At 52.3% G+C, this 14,169-nt stretch overlaps 1 pseudogene; it reads left to right on the top strand.

The window, feature by feature from the left end:
• The first annotated feature begins 11,554 nt into the window (after window positions 1–11,554).
• LOC132234384 (splicing factor 3A subunit 3-like) lies at window positions 11,555–13,301 on the top strand (annotated as a pseudogene).
• The last annotated feature ends 868 nt before the right edge of the window (window positions 13,302–14,169 follow it).

Raw genomic sequence — 14,169 nt, 5'->3', positions numbered from 1 at the left:
TCCGGACCAATCACACACCCAGCTGCTCCCTCCTCCATCCTCCGGACCAATCACACACCCAGCTGCTCCCTCCTCCATCCTCCGGACCAATCACACACCCAGCTGCTCCCTCCTCCATCCTCCGGACCAATCACACACCCAGCTGCTCCCTCCTCCATCCTCCGGACCAATCACACACCCAGCTGCTCCCGCCTCCATCCTCCGGACCAATCACACACCCAGCTGCTCCCTCCTCCATCCTCCGGACCAATGACACACCCAGCTGCTCCCTCCTCCATCCTCCGGACCAATGACACCCAGCTTTTCCCTCCTCCATCCTTCGGACCAATCACACACCCAGCTGCTCCCTCCTCCATCCTCCGGACCAATGACACACCCAGCAGCTCCCTCCCCCATCCTCCGGACCAATGACACACCCAGCAGCTCCCTCCTCCATCCTCCAAACTAATGACACCCAGCTGCTCCCTCCTCCATCCTCCGGACCAATCACACACCCAGCTGCTCCCTCCTCCATCCTCCGGACTAATCACACACCCAGCTGCTCCCTCCTCCATCCTCCGGACCAATGACACACCCAGCTGCTCCCTCCTCCATCCTCCGGACCAATGACACCCAGCTGCTCCCTCCTCCATCCTCCGGACCAATGACACACCCAGCTGCTCCCTCCTCCATCCTCCGGACCAATCACACACCCAGCTGCTCCCTCCTCCATCCTCCGGACCAATCACACACCCAGCTGCTCCCTCCTCCATCCTCCGGACCAATCACACACCCAGCTGCTCCCTCCTCCATCCTCCGGACCAATCACACACCCAGCTGCTCCCTCCATCCTCCGGACACGGTGAACATCTCTTCTCTGGAGCCTTCTCCGCTTCCCTGCAGTGACGCCACTCTCCCCCTTCCAGCGGAGACCAGGTCTGATGCTGGGGGGACCAGCAGATTCTCCTTGTCAGCACCATGGCGTGCCTGGTGCGGGGAAAGGCCACTTGTGGCTGAGATGGCATCTTCCCGCCAGCCCTCCTCCAGGCGGGGTCAGGGCCGATTCTCTGCCCTGGGGCTGAGTCCCAGGGGTGGCCTGCAGCCGGCACCTCGGCACACGTGTGCAGTGGATTTGTGCGTCTCCTCCCAGCTCTGCCACGGGCCTGCCAATGCCTTCACAGCCACAGACCCTGCCCGGCCTCTGACTGTTTAACCATCCCCCATGCAGGACAGTTAAGTCAGCCCCACATTTTTTTGCGTTTTAATGCTCACTGAGAGTGGGAGGAGGGAGGGAGGGAGGGAGAGGGAGAGAGACCGAGGAAAGAGAGAGAGAAACATTGACATGAGAGAGACGCATCGATTGGTTGCCTCCTGCTCACACCCTGACCGGGGTCAGGGATCGAACCTGCAGCCCGAGTACACATGCCCTTGACCAGGAATTGAACCCGAGACCTTTCGGTGCCTGGGCCGATGCTCTATCCACTGAGCAACACAACCATGGCAACCCCTACCTTCTTAACCACGGAGTCCTGCACCACAGCACCTTCCAGGGATCAGTCTCCCCATCGCCCAGCTCACCTTGCCCCTGCTGCCCCCCACGGCAGACCCTGTCCCTGGGCCATTTCTGTCTTTCCCTGCCCCTGGGTGACCTGGTCTGAGAGCAGACAGAGGGACGCGGAGAGTCAGAGCTGATGTTGGGGATCAGAGGGAGCCCACAGAGAGCCATTCCGAGGTGGAGGACTGGGCCGCAGCATGGGGAGGGCGTGGGAACCAGTGTGGACCGCAGAACCGACAGTGCTGGTCCTGGGGCAGCCACTGCTTTAAGTTCACCTCCTGGCAAAGCTGTAAGTGTTCCATTTTCAGCCAATGAAACTGTAAAATTAAACACACACACACACACACACACACCTCCTGTTCATCTTAGTGGGAAGGTCGCTGAGCATGTGGGCACCCAGGGGTGATGGTCAGCTCTGGGGAGGGCACAGGTGTGCCCCATGCCCAGGGCCCTGTGTCTGAGCCTAACTCCACAAGCTGGAACACACACAAGGGCAGCAAGGCCTGCTCTCTCCTGCCAGCTACTGGCACCTTCTCCCTGTAGCACTGGGCCTGCAGGTGAGGCGATGCTTCTGAAAGCCTCTCGCTGGCCAGGGTGGTCTGCCAGGTATGTGGGAGGGGCCTTCCTGAAAGCCTGGATGCCACCACCTGGAGGGACAAGCTGGGGAGCTCCTGGAGCACCTCCGTCTCTGGCCGGGATCTGGGGCCGGTGTGAGGTGCTGGCCACATGGGTAGGGAGAAGTGTAGATCTCACTCTGCCCTGGAGCAGCATGCTCTCAATGGAGGCCAGGGTGGGGGTGGCCAGAACCATTGTGACCACAGGGATGCCCAGAGACAGGGTCTGAGCTCAGTGGCTCACCACAGCCGGGCTTCCTGGGGGTCTGGCCCGCCCCCTCTAAACCACCATTTCAAGTTCTTGCTCTCTGCCTCGCCCGGGCCTGGGGCTCCGCATGTGAACAGACAGACATGTGCCTGGTGTGACTCCAGTGGGTGTCCGCTTTATACCCATGAAATGAACAAGACAATAAAACAATGCTGCTCGGCCCTCAGCTGCTGCTGGGTGTGGTGGATATTGTCATCGTCCTTTTGAATTGTACAAGATTTGGCTCAAGTGCCAAGAGCCTTATGTTGGATAGTGTCCTTTTACCTGAATCAAATCCTTGGAAATGTATCCCAAAAAGTAATCTAAAGAGGCAAAGCTGTGGGAAGGGGTTTGCTTGGCTGTGAACACAACCTCAGAGCCACATAGGTGACAAACACAGAGAGCGGACAAGGACACGATCAGAACCACCAGGTGGTGGACTCTCTGTTGCCATTGAAACGATGGTTAGGAAGACTCAGTCACCACACAGAAATGGTTATGGCGTAAGAAGGCGAAAATGGCAGGAAAGATACAAAGGGTATTATTCAAGTGGATAAAACTACAATTGGACATTGAAAAACTCATCATTGATGTGCATGTCACCCATTCCCTAGTGTTGTTATTGTTTGTTTTTTTAAAATATGTTTTTACTAGAGGCCCCATGCACGAAATTCGTACAAGAGTAAGCCTTTTTTCCCCCAGCTGCCGGCACCAGCTTCCCTCTGGAACCCAGAACCTTGGTTTCCTTCCAGCCACCAGCAGGCACCCGGACCCCAGGCTTCCCTCACAGCCGCAGCTTCGTCCGGAAGGACATCCGGTCTGATTAGCACATTACGGTTTTATTATTATAGATTGATTTACTTTTTAGTTATACCTCTGTGTCTATCCCTAGACCAGTGATGGCGAACCTATGACACGCGTGTCAGAGGTGACATGCGAACTCATTTTTTTGGTTGATTTTTCTTTGTTAAATGGCATTTAAATATATAAAATAAATATCAACAATATACGTCTTTGTTTTACTATGGTTGCAAATATCAAAAAATTTCTATATGTGACACAGCACCAGAGTTAAGTGAGGGTTTTTCAAAATGCTGACACGCCGAGCTCAAAAGGTTCGCCATCACTGCCCGAGACAATAAGTTGCCTACTTTTGAATGAGGAGGGCAAGCACACACCAGCAGTGCAAGGAGAGGGCAGCACTACCCCTGCTGGACGGTGGCTCCAGGGGGAGCTGAGTGGAACAGTCTCGAGTTTGTGGTCTGACTTCCGCTTCGCTGGGAGGTGACAAGGCCTCTTCTGGGGACGTCGTGAGCAAGGTCAGGATTGAGTCTTGGGAAACAGGGTTCTCCACAGTCAGGTGCACTGGCGTGTGGACCAGGCGGTGGACATGCAGCGGAAGAGTGGTCAGAGGGAGTGGGCTGCTCTGTACTCCCCGCCCTGAGCCCACGTGGCCTACCTCCAGCGATGAGGGGAAACTGAGAACTTCTGTGAGTGACATGCATGTCCTCAGCTGAGCACGAGGGGAGAGGCCGTCATCGGCACGTGGCCATGACAAGCCAAGTACTGATGAGCAGCTGGACTATTTTAAGTGGAAAATGGGTTCTCCTAGGCACCTGCCCTCAGGTTGAGATGGCTTGATGGAGCTGGGGGTCTTGGCGGTGGGGGTCTCTGGAGTGACACGGCTGCAGTATGGCTCAGTTGCCCTCCTGGTCTGCAGGGTTGTCATCCTGGGATCACCTTTCACCATCTGCCAAGGGACCCCTTGTCATCTCTCATGTTGGTCTCCTGCTTCCTCTGCCTCATGTCATCTTCTTTCTTGCTTCATTCTTTAGTTTTGGTGGAGCACATCCTCCAGTAGCTTCTTGATACGGTGTGCTTAGGAAACAAAATTTTCGAGGCCTCACATGCCTGGAAATAGTCTCACTTTACCATCATATTTGCTAATATGTTTGACAGTTCAGCAGGGTATAGAATTGTAAGTTAGAAATGATTTTTCTTCAGAATTTCAAAGGCATTGTTTTCTGTCTTCTTTCTGAACTTGGTTGTTTTTCTCCCAGGAGGGTGGATCAACCATTCTGATTTTCCCAGGACTCTCCTGGTTTCAGCACTGAAAGTCCCAAGTCCCTCAAACTGAGATGATTGGTCATCCTCATCCCAAGTGACCTGGCATTTCACAATGATGTGCCTGGATGTGGGCCTTTTCCTTCCCTGGTGTGGAGCACTTTCCAGCCTCTGCAGCTGGAACCTCTGCCCCTCAGTGCCGGGAGGTGGTATTAAGTCATTTCACTGGGATGCCCTTCCCTTCTTTTACTGTTTGGAGCTCTCAGCTTTCATATCGGACCTTCTAAACTTGCCCTCAAATTTTGTGTCCTTCATCTCCCATTTTCCATTTTAAAAATCCATCTGCTTCTACTTTCTGAAGGAGTTTTTTAGTTTCACCTTCCAAACCTCTATTGTTTGTTTCAGCTGTCAGCGAAGGCTACTGTGTCCAGTCATGGCACCCGCCTCCTTCCATGTGCAGTTGGTCTTTGGAGCCTCCAGGCACCTGCCTACGTTGCTCCGTGAGCCGAACACCCTCGTCAGGCTGCGCGAAGGCTGGGCTCTGTCCTGGGGAGGGCATCCCCTGTGTTGGTGTCACACACTGGCCATCACTTCACCACCTGGGATCGCTCTACCTAGCTCCCTGCAGCAGAACCTCCTGGGAAAGACGCCTGGGCTGCCCTCTCCCGGATTCCTATCCCACTACAGTTCCAGCGTCATCCCCCTCATCCATGTCAGCTTTGCTGAGAAGGGTGGGGGTGGACTGGCCTGTTATTTCAGATAAGCCATTATGCAATATACCTGCCACCAGGGAAACAGTATAAGGGAAGCTTTTAAAACGTCTTCAAAGCTAACCTCTAGCTAGACACCTAACCAGGGTAAAATGTGAGGATTAGACTACCTACTCCAGGAAGGGCCTCACACGAGTGTCACCATCCAACACCACAGGAGAACTTGCCTGTGAGCACCAGGTAGATCTCATGCTGATTCATACACACTTTCTCCAGATGGTCTCAGACATTTCCCTGCTGTGCTGACATTTAAGTGCATATTTATAGCATGTGTATTTACCATATAGCACATGGTGGTGATGTTATGGAAATGCGTCAATAGACAGATGACAGAACATGCTGAAAGGCGTGTGCCCACAACTAGCCCTCCCCTGGAAGGTCAGGATACTGCAGGGAGGAGGCACATCACTTAAGAGTTTCCAATTTCCCCAGAAACACTCCCTTTTCCTCACTCGCACAGCCAGTCTGTGCTTAGAGCCCCAGGGAGGAGAGCAGAGGAAAGAGGGCTCTCTCCCAGGCCTTTGGATTTTCTATGCCTGAACACAGCAAGGCTCCTCCACAGCCTCAAACAGAAAGATGTATCAGGCTTAGGGGAGGCGAAGGGACAGCAAGGAGGGCTGGGGCTAGGAGAGGGCCCTCCTTTGGCCTTGCATTTTTTGGGAGGTGAAAACAGCCAGGTAGGTGAGGGGTCTCTGAAAGCAGAGGAACCTGAGCCAGTTTATAAGGGAGGTACCCCAGGGTGGTGAGGAGAAATGGCCGGGGTTGGGGACAGGGATCTGTCTCTAGCAGGTCCCAGACTGCCTGGTGTCATGATGATCAAGGGTGGCCACGTGGGAATTGCCCGGAGACCCATGGGCGGAACTGGTTCACCAGTGTGGACCAGATGAACCGTGGGCATCACTGTGGGAGCCTGGGCTGCCTGATCCTAGATCCCTACACCCAATATCTTGTTTGCAGCCCTGCAAGGGTGGGGGGGCAGATGTACATACTGACCGCAATCTGGAATCTGGGGGAGGTGAGGACTAACCAGGGCTGTAAAGAACAGCTGGAGGGCAAGAGAGGTGAACCAGGTACAGTCTCACCTCCTCCACATCAGTCTGCTCCTGGAACACGTGTCTTGTGCCTGCATTTGCAGGTCTCTCTGCCAGGAGCACCCTTCCTTCACTTCACCTGGCTGACTTCCCCTCACTCGGAGCTCACTGGGATGCCATGCCAAGAGAGGACTTCTGTGATATTGTGATTTATAATAAGTATATTCATCTGCTATTCTTGCACAGAGACCCTAAAACCTTTGACGTTTCCTAAATGATAGGAGTGATAGATTATAAAGAACCAAGGTGGTGGCGTAGGTAAACACCTATACTCACCACCTCCCACAACCACATTAAAATTACAACTAAAATACAGGACAACCATCATCCAGAACTGCCTGAAAGCTGGCTGAATGGAAGGCCTACAGCTAGAGAAGTAAAGAAGGAAGCACATTGAGACTGGTAGGAGGGGCGGAGGCAAAGAATGGCTGGTCTGACACCCATGTGTGGCACTTTTATAATCAGGAGGGATATCTTCAAGGCCTCCTGTGAGAATCATGGGGTCCCAGCCACACACCAGCCCCCCAGCCCAGGTTCAGGTTCCTCTGGCTCAGGTTCCTCTGCTTTCAGAGACCCCTCACCTACCTGGCTGTTTTCACCTCCCAAAAAATGCAAGGCCAAAGGAGGGCCCTCTCCCAGCCCCAGCCCTCCTTGCTGCCCCTTCGCCTCCCCTAAGCCTGAGACATCTTTCTATTTGAGGCTGTGGAGGAGCCTTGCTGTGTCCAGGCATAGAAAATTCAACTTTAGGCTGTAAAAACCAGTGTTGTGGCTGAGTAACACAGAGGCTGCTGGAGCCCCAGGTATTCCTCTTAAAGGGCCTGTGCATAAACTTACATGGTCTCACTTTTTCTGAGCTCCAGTGCCAGGCTGTGGCTTTGGGGGGATCCAGGGACATATGGGGAAGAACTGAACTATGCGACATCAGGGCAAGAACTTGGGGGCGGCTTTCTCCCAGACAAGGATGCTTGCAGCGGTCATTGTTCCTGTGCTGGGACCTCCCCCATTGCAGAGCTGACTGGCAGCCATATCTTATTTTCCATCAGCATGGCCCACACTGTTCCCTATGCCCTGGTGATTCCCCATCCAATTTACAGCCTCATCCAAGCTGTTTGCAGCTGCTTTTTCATATTAATGGCCTGTCTGAGCTCATACTTCAGACTTTCCTAAAATCTCTTAAACAAATAGCATCTGGAGTCAGTGTGCCCCAAACCTATCAATAAAAGACCCGGCACTAGCACCAGCCTGCCTGCTTCACAGCTGGGCCTCCTCTGGGTACTTCACCAGTGCAATACAAGTAGCAGCCTTCTGCAGATCTCTCTGTAGCTCCTGCCGGCTGGCCCCAGGCAGTGGCTGACTTTGCACCTCCCTGGAGGCCTTAGAGCCAGTGTACCTCATGGATAGCTTCATACCAAACCAGATTATAACTCTACACATCCACAAGCAACACACTCAAGGGGCAGACTCAGTGAGCACCAAAGTCACATTGAAGCAATTCCTGCTCCATAGGGATGTCTCCTGCACAGCAGCTCTCCCACCATAGTCACAGCTGGTCCTCACAGCCAATTGGCCTGGAGCTTAATTCCTTCCAGTGACACCAACACCAATCAAGGCTCAACAACAACAAGACTGGACACAGCCCACACAGGGGCACATCTAGAATGCCCAGCCAAGGTGAGTGGGGAGACTGTGCCACTGGGCCCTACAGGACATCTAATACACAAGGCCACTCTACCAATTCCAGGAGACATAATAGCTCTACCAACAACATAGAAACAAACACAGGGAAGCAGCCAAAATTCAGAGACAAAGAAACATGTTACAAATGAAAGAAATGGGAGCAAGCAAACACTTGGACACAGAGTTCAAAACAATGATTATAAGGTTACTCAAAAATCTTAATGAGAGCTTCAAGGGAATTAATGAGAGCATCAAGGGACTTAGTGAGACTTTCAAGGATCTAAGTGAGAATGTCAAAGACGTGAAAAAGGACCAGTCAGAAATTAAGCATATACTAACTGAAATAAAGAAGAATTTACAGGACTCAACAGGAGATAGAGGATTCCGAGAATCAAATCAATGATTTGAAATATGAGGAAGCAAAACGACAACAACAACAATGAAAACACAATCAGAACAGCAAAAAGAAAAAAAATACGAAGATAGTGTAAGGAGCCTCTGGGACAACTTCAAACATACCAACATTCACATTATGGGGGTTCCAGAAGGAGAAGAAAGAGAGCAAGATATTGAAAACCTATTTGAAGAAATAATGACAGAAAACTTCCCCTACCTGGTGAAAGAAATAGATTTATAAATCCAGGAAGAGCAGAGTTCCAAACAAGAGGAACCCAAAGAGGCCACACCAACACACATCATAGTTAAAAAGCCAAGGGTTAAAGACAAAGAGAGAATCTTAAAAGCAGCAAGAGAAAAGCAGTTAGTTATGTACAAGGGAGCACCCATATGACTGTCAGCTGATTTCTCAACAGAAACTTTGCAGGCCAGTATGGAGTGGCAAGAAATATTCAAGGTGATGAATAGCAAGGACCTACAACCAAGATTACTTTACCCAGCAAAGCTATCATTTAGACTTGAAGGTGAGATAAAGAGCTTCATAGACAAGATTAAGCTAAAGGAGTTCATCACCACCAAACCAGTATTACATGAAATGTTGAAGGGTATTATTTAAGAATAGGAAGGAGGAGGAGGAGGAGGAGGAAAAAGAGGAGGAGGAGGAGGAGGGATAAAAGTATGAACAGAGAATGGAAGTCACTTCCGAGGATCTGCACGTCAGCAGCTGAGGAGGCTGCGCTGCGATGAGTCACTTAAATGCCCTGGATCGTCGGTGGGCCCTGTGTGGGCGAGTGGGCGGGCGGGCTGTGTGGAGTGGGCCCTGGCCCTCGCGGTCCTGGTCTGGCGCTGGCACGGAGGCAGATGCAGGCTCTGCCCCGAGGAGCTCACGGCCGGACACAAGTGAGCTCCTGGAGGACAGGGAGAGCGGCTGCCAGATCCAGGTCCACACTGTGCAGGGGAGGCCTCCCGGAGAGGAGGCTCGTGTCTCGATGGCGCTCCTGCGAGTGTGGTGGGGCCTGCGGACCCGACTCAGGTGTTCACTGCCCAAAACAGTCCACGGGACTCACAGGCACAAACGGAAAGGTCCCAGAATATGAGGAAGACCACCGGGGCTTAGTGCCACCTGGTAACCAGCCACCGGGGGGAGCTGCGTGCAGGCAGCCCTGATGTCCCCGCCCGCACAGGCCCTCCCAGCACCCACAGTGAAGGAAAGGCTCCGCTGGGGCCAGAGACGGAGAAAATACTTATTTTTTTTCTTATCCAGGTTCAAGCTCCCCGAATTTGTGAGACGGGGAAAAGAACAGAACCCCAACCAGAACCCAGACCCCCAAGCCCTGGCTTTGACACTGCACGAAGCCCTGGGACAGGGCAGGCCCTTCCTGGGACTCCCCTCCCCAGCGCCTGCCTCCTTCCCTCTGGGCTTGGAGGGTTCAGACCTCGGACTCTGACCTCCTTCCTCAGCCCAGTGATAGGACTGAGGAGTAAGTTCTTGTCACAGGTGGCAGCTGGAATCCCGTCCGTGCAGGACAGGCCAGGGCTCCCTGACCACGGCCCTGACCTCCACACATCCTGGCTGGAGGAGTTTGGAATCCACGGGCCTCAGCTCCTGTGGTGCGGGCACACTGGCCCTTATCAGAGACAGTCAGGGCAAAGGCCACATGCCTGGCCAGAGCCATCCCCAGGCACCACAGCACGGCTCTGCTCTCTGTAGGCTGCAAGCAATAAACGCCCTGAGCTGGACACCTGGCTGTTTGAAGAGGGGCGGCCACAGCACCCCTTTAGTAGCCAGGCTGAATTCCAGGAGCACCTGGGCTTCATTATTACCTGACAACCAGCAACTGCAGGGAGAGCAGTGACAATGCAACTTCCTTGTCTTTTAACCCGAGAATGAAGCAGGTTTGCTAATGTCAACAGGCACTGGAAAGTCAAAGGCAAGCGGATCACAGCCCTGGGCACAAAACTGGGTGAGAGGACCCTCCCCCACACCTGTTCAAGGTCCCAAAGCTTCACTTCGGCCCGGGCCAGCTCCTCAGGCCCCCGATTGCTGCAGCGTGGTCCATGTGGTCCGCACCATGAGGCCAGACTGTTTGCGAAGGAGGCCAGCCCAGCCCTCCTCCTACCCCCAGGGCTGACGGACAAGGAGGAACAGCCTGGCGGGAGGCAGACATGCTATGCCCTGAGGACCGCTTTTCACAAGGTCCAACTGGGTCACTGGAGACAAGGTCTCCGATAAGAAGGTGTGATTTCCCGTGAGTGCACGTCACCGTTTCACTCAGGCACAGCCCATCCAGTCCCTGTCCCAGGAGGGCCTCTGCCCCTTGGGCAGACGGATGGGAAGAGAGGAGGCACCGGGCTAGGCCTCTGGGAGAGGGATCCCACCGGGCACACCTTAGGGCTGAGCCAGCCAACAGCCCCTCCCCAGGGCTCAGGCCTGATGGGCGGGAATTCTAGGCCACCCCTCCCACCAGTTAGGATACCCGGCTGCAACCCCAAGAACTCAGGGCCTGAAAGCAGTTTTGGTCCAATGTGGAGCCGGGAACCCCAGCCTCCATCAGAGCACCACAGGGGCGGTGGTCCAGGGCACAGCTGGCCTGGTGCCTCAGGGGACAGATGTGAAGTTCCAGGTGAGGGCGGATGCCGGAAGCCGGTCCATCCTTGCTGCTTGACACAGTCACTGCAGGGAAGAAACATCTGCACAGCATATGTTTCAAGGGACCTGGCATATATGGCATACTGATCTTAATATGTTTGCTCCCCTTCTTGGCGCTATGTGTTTTAACAAGGTCACCTCTCTGAAAAAGGTTGTTTCGACAGGTAGGGATTTTTCCCTGAAGTTAGGGAGGGAATAAAACCCCTTAAGCTACATAATCTTTACTCCCTGGAATGGAGATAAGAAACGCCCTAACCTTTGGAATAGAAATTGATAGGATTAAAATCAACTGGTATAAATACAGATGTAACAAGACAATAAAAGAACTTGGCTGGAGATCCTGGCTAGAGATCCTGGCTAGGCTGCTGATCAACTGAACGCTGTCTCCGTGTCATTCCTTCTTCGCCGACTCTGTCCACACCTTTGGGAACCCCTGGACCTGCTGGGGTTGGACCCCAACAATTGGCACCTGAACAGGGACCCTTAGGTACTCAAGCAGCATCTGGAGTTTCGGCAGCAGAGAAAGGATGGAGACAATTTTGGAGCAGCAGTGGCTCCATGAGGAGAAGGAACGGCTCATGGACATCATGGCCAAAGAGATGCTCACTAAGAAGTCCACACTCCGGAACCAGATCAATTCCTACCACTCCACACGGGCCAAGCAAGTCAGGTATATGGAAGTCAGTGGGAACCTGAGGGATTTGTATGACGATAAGGATGGGTTTCGCAAGGAGGAGCTTAATGCCATTTCAGGACCCAATGAATTTGCTGAATTCTATAACAGACTCAAGCAAATAAAAGAATTCCACTTGAAGCACCCAAATGAGGTCTGCGTGCCAATGTCAGTGGAATTTGAGGAGCTTCTGAAGGCTCGAGAGAATCCAAGTGAAGAAGCACAAAATTTGGTGGAGTTCACAGATGAAGAGGGATACAGGCGTTATCTAGATCTCCATGACTGTTGCCTCAAATACATTAACCTGAAGGCCCCTGAGAAGCTGGATTATATCACATACCTGTCTATCTTTGACCAATTATTTGACATTCCTAAAGAAAGGAAGAATGCAGAGTACAAGAGATACTTGGAGATGCTGCTTGAGTACCTTCAGGATTACACAGGTAGAGTGAAGTCCCTCCAAGATCAGAATGAACTTTTGGGGAAGATTCAAAATGACTTTGAGAAGAAGTGGGAGAATGGTAACTTTCCCGGATGGCCAAAAGAGACAGGCAGTGCCCTGACACATGCTGGAGCCCATCTTGACCTCTCTGCTTTCTCCTCCTGGGAGGAGTTGGCCTCCCTGGGTCTGGACAGATTGAAATCTGCACTCTTAGCTTTAGGCCTGAAGTGTGGCGGGACCCCAGAGGAGCAAGCCCAGAGGCTATTCAGCACCAAAGGGAAGTCCTTGGAGGCGCTGGACACCTCCCTGTTCGCCAAAAACCCCAAGCCAAAGGGCACCAAGCGAGACACTGAGAGGAACAAAGACATTGCTTTCCTCGAAGCCCAGATCTACGATATGTAGAGATTCTTGGGGAACAACGAGATCTCAATTATGAAAATGCCCAATGCAAGTAGGCAAGGACAGGAGAAGAGCGAGAAGAAGAAGAGGAAGAGCAGATCTGTGAGAGCGAAAGTGAAGATGAAGAGAACGAGATCATTCACAACCCCAAACACCTGCCCCTGGGCTGGGACGGCAAACCCGTTCCCTGCTGGTTGTACAAATTCCACGGCCTGAACATCAGCTACACAACTGTGAGGTCTGCGGAAACTACGCCTACCGGGGCCCCAAGGTCTCCCAGCGGCACTTTGCTGAATGGCGTCATGCTCATGGCATGAGGTGTCTGGGCATCCCGAACACAGCCCACTCGCTAAGGTGACGCAGGTTGAAGATGCTGTCTCGCTGTGGGCCAAGCTGAAGCTGCAGAAGCCATCGGAACGGTGGCAGCCTGACACTGAGGAAGAGTATGAAGACTCCAGTGGGAATGTTGTGAATAAGAAGACATATGAGGATGTGAAGAGACAAGGACTGCTCTGGTGTTCAGGAGTGTGTCTCAGCTTTGGGCTTGCCCAGGCTTCCCTGAGGTCTGCTTTTTCTATGTCTCCCGACCACATGCTCCCAAAGACTCTCTGCTGCTTGGTCTTAGGGTCTAGCATGCATCTTGTAGAGACAAGGCATGCGGCAGATGGTAGGGTTGAGATGTGTTTTATCTTTGTTTTATATAAAAAAAACATTGTCAGAAAATCAAACCAGCCCTTGTTCTGAAAAAAAAAGTATGAACAATAAAATGACAATAAATACGTATCTACCAACCATTGAATCTAAAAATCAAAATAAACAAACAAGAAATCTAATAAACAAAATAAACTGATGAATAACATAGGATCAGAGGCATGGAAACATGGAATTAGACTGATGAATCTCAGAGGGAAGAGGGGTGGGGAGCGGGAAGAGATTAATCAAAGATCTTATATGCATTACCGACGGACACAGACAATAGGGTGGTGAAGGCCTTGGTGGGGAAGGAACTGGATGAAGGAGGAAAATGGGGAGGGGGAAAAGGGGACAGCTGTAATACTCTCAACAATAAGCATTTTAAAAATAAAAAATAAATAAAAAATAGTGATAAAGCTGTCTTGATATTTATAACAAACCGCTTTTAACCAAACCTGATTTATGTTAAGGAGGTGACTTCTGGATGCACCCGACGATAGGGACTGGTTGCCAAGTGACTAAGGGGTAGAAACTTTCAGTGCCAGCCTCCTGACCTCCAGGGAAGAGGGGCTGGAGGTTGAGCCAATCACCAATGGCTTTAATGATTTAATCAATCATGTCTATGTAATGAAGCCTTTGTGAAAACCCAGGAGGACGGGGTTCAGGGAGCCCTGGGTTGGTGGATATGTGGAGGTGCCGGGAGAGTGGCGCACCTGGGGGAGGGCATGGGAGCTCCGCACCCCTCCCCATGCCTTGTCCAATGCACCCCTTCACCTGTATCCTTTATAAGATCCTTTGCAATCAACTGGTCACGTAAGTCAATGTTTCCCCGAGTTTTGCAAACTCTAGCAAATTAACGGGATCGAGGGGAGTGTGGGAGCTCTGATTTATAGCCAGTTGGCCAGAAGCACAGGTGACA

The sequence above is a fragment of the Myotis daubentonii genome, chromosome 5 (genome assembly GCF_963259705.1).
Source record: "Myotis daubentonii chromosome 5, mMyoDau2.1, whole genome shotgun sequence".
Lineage (NCBI taxonomy): Eukaryota > Metazoa > Chordata > Mammalia > Chiroptera > Vespertilionidae > Myotis > Myotis daubentonii.
The sequence above is the reverse complement of the archived record's forward strand: the minus strand, read 5'-3'. Positions and strand labels throughout refer to the sequence as shown.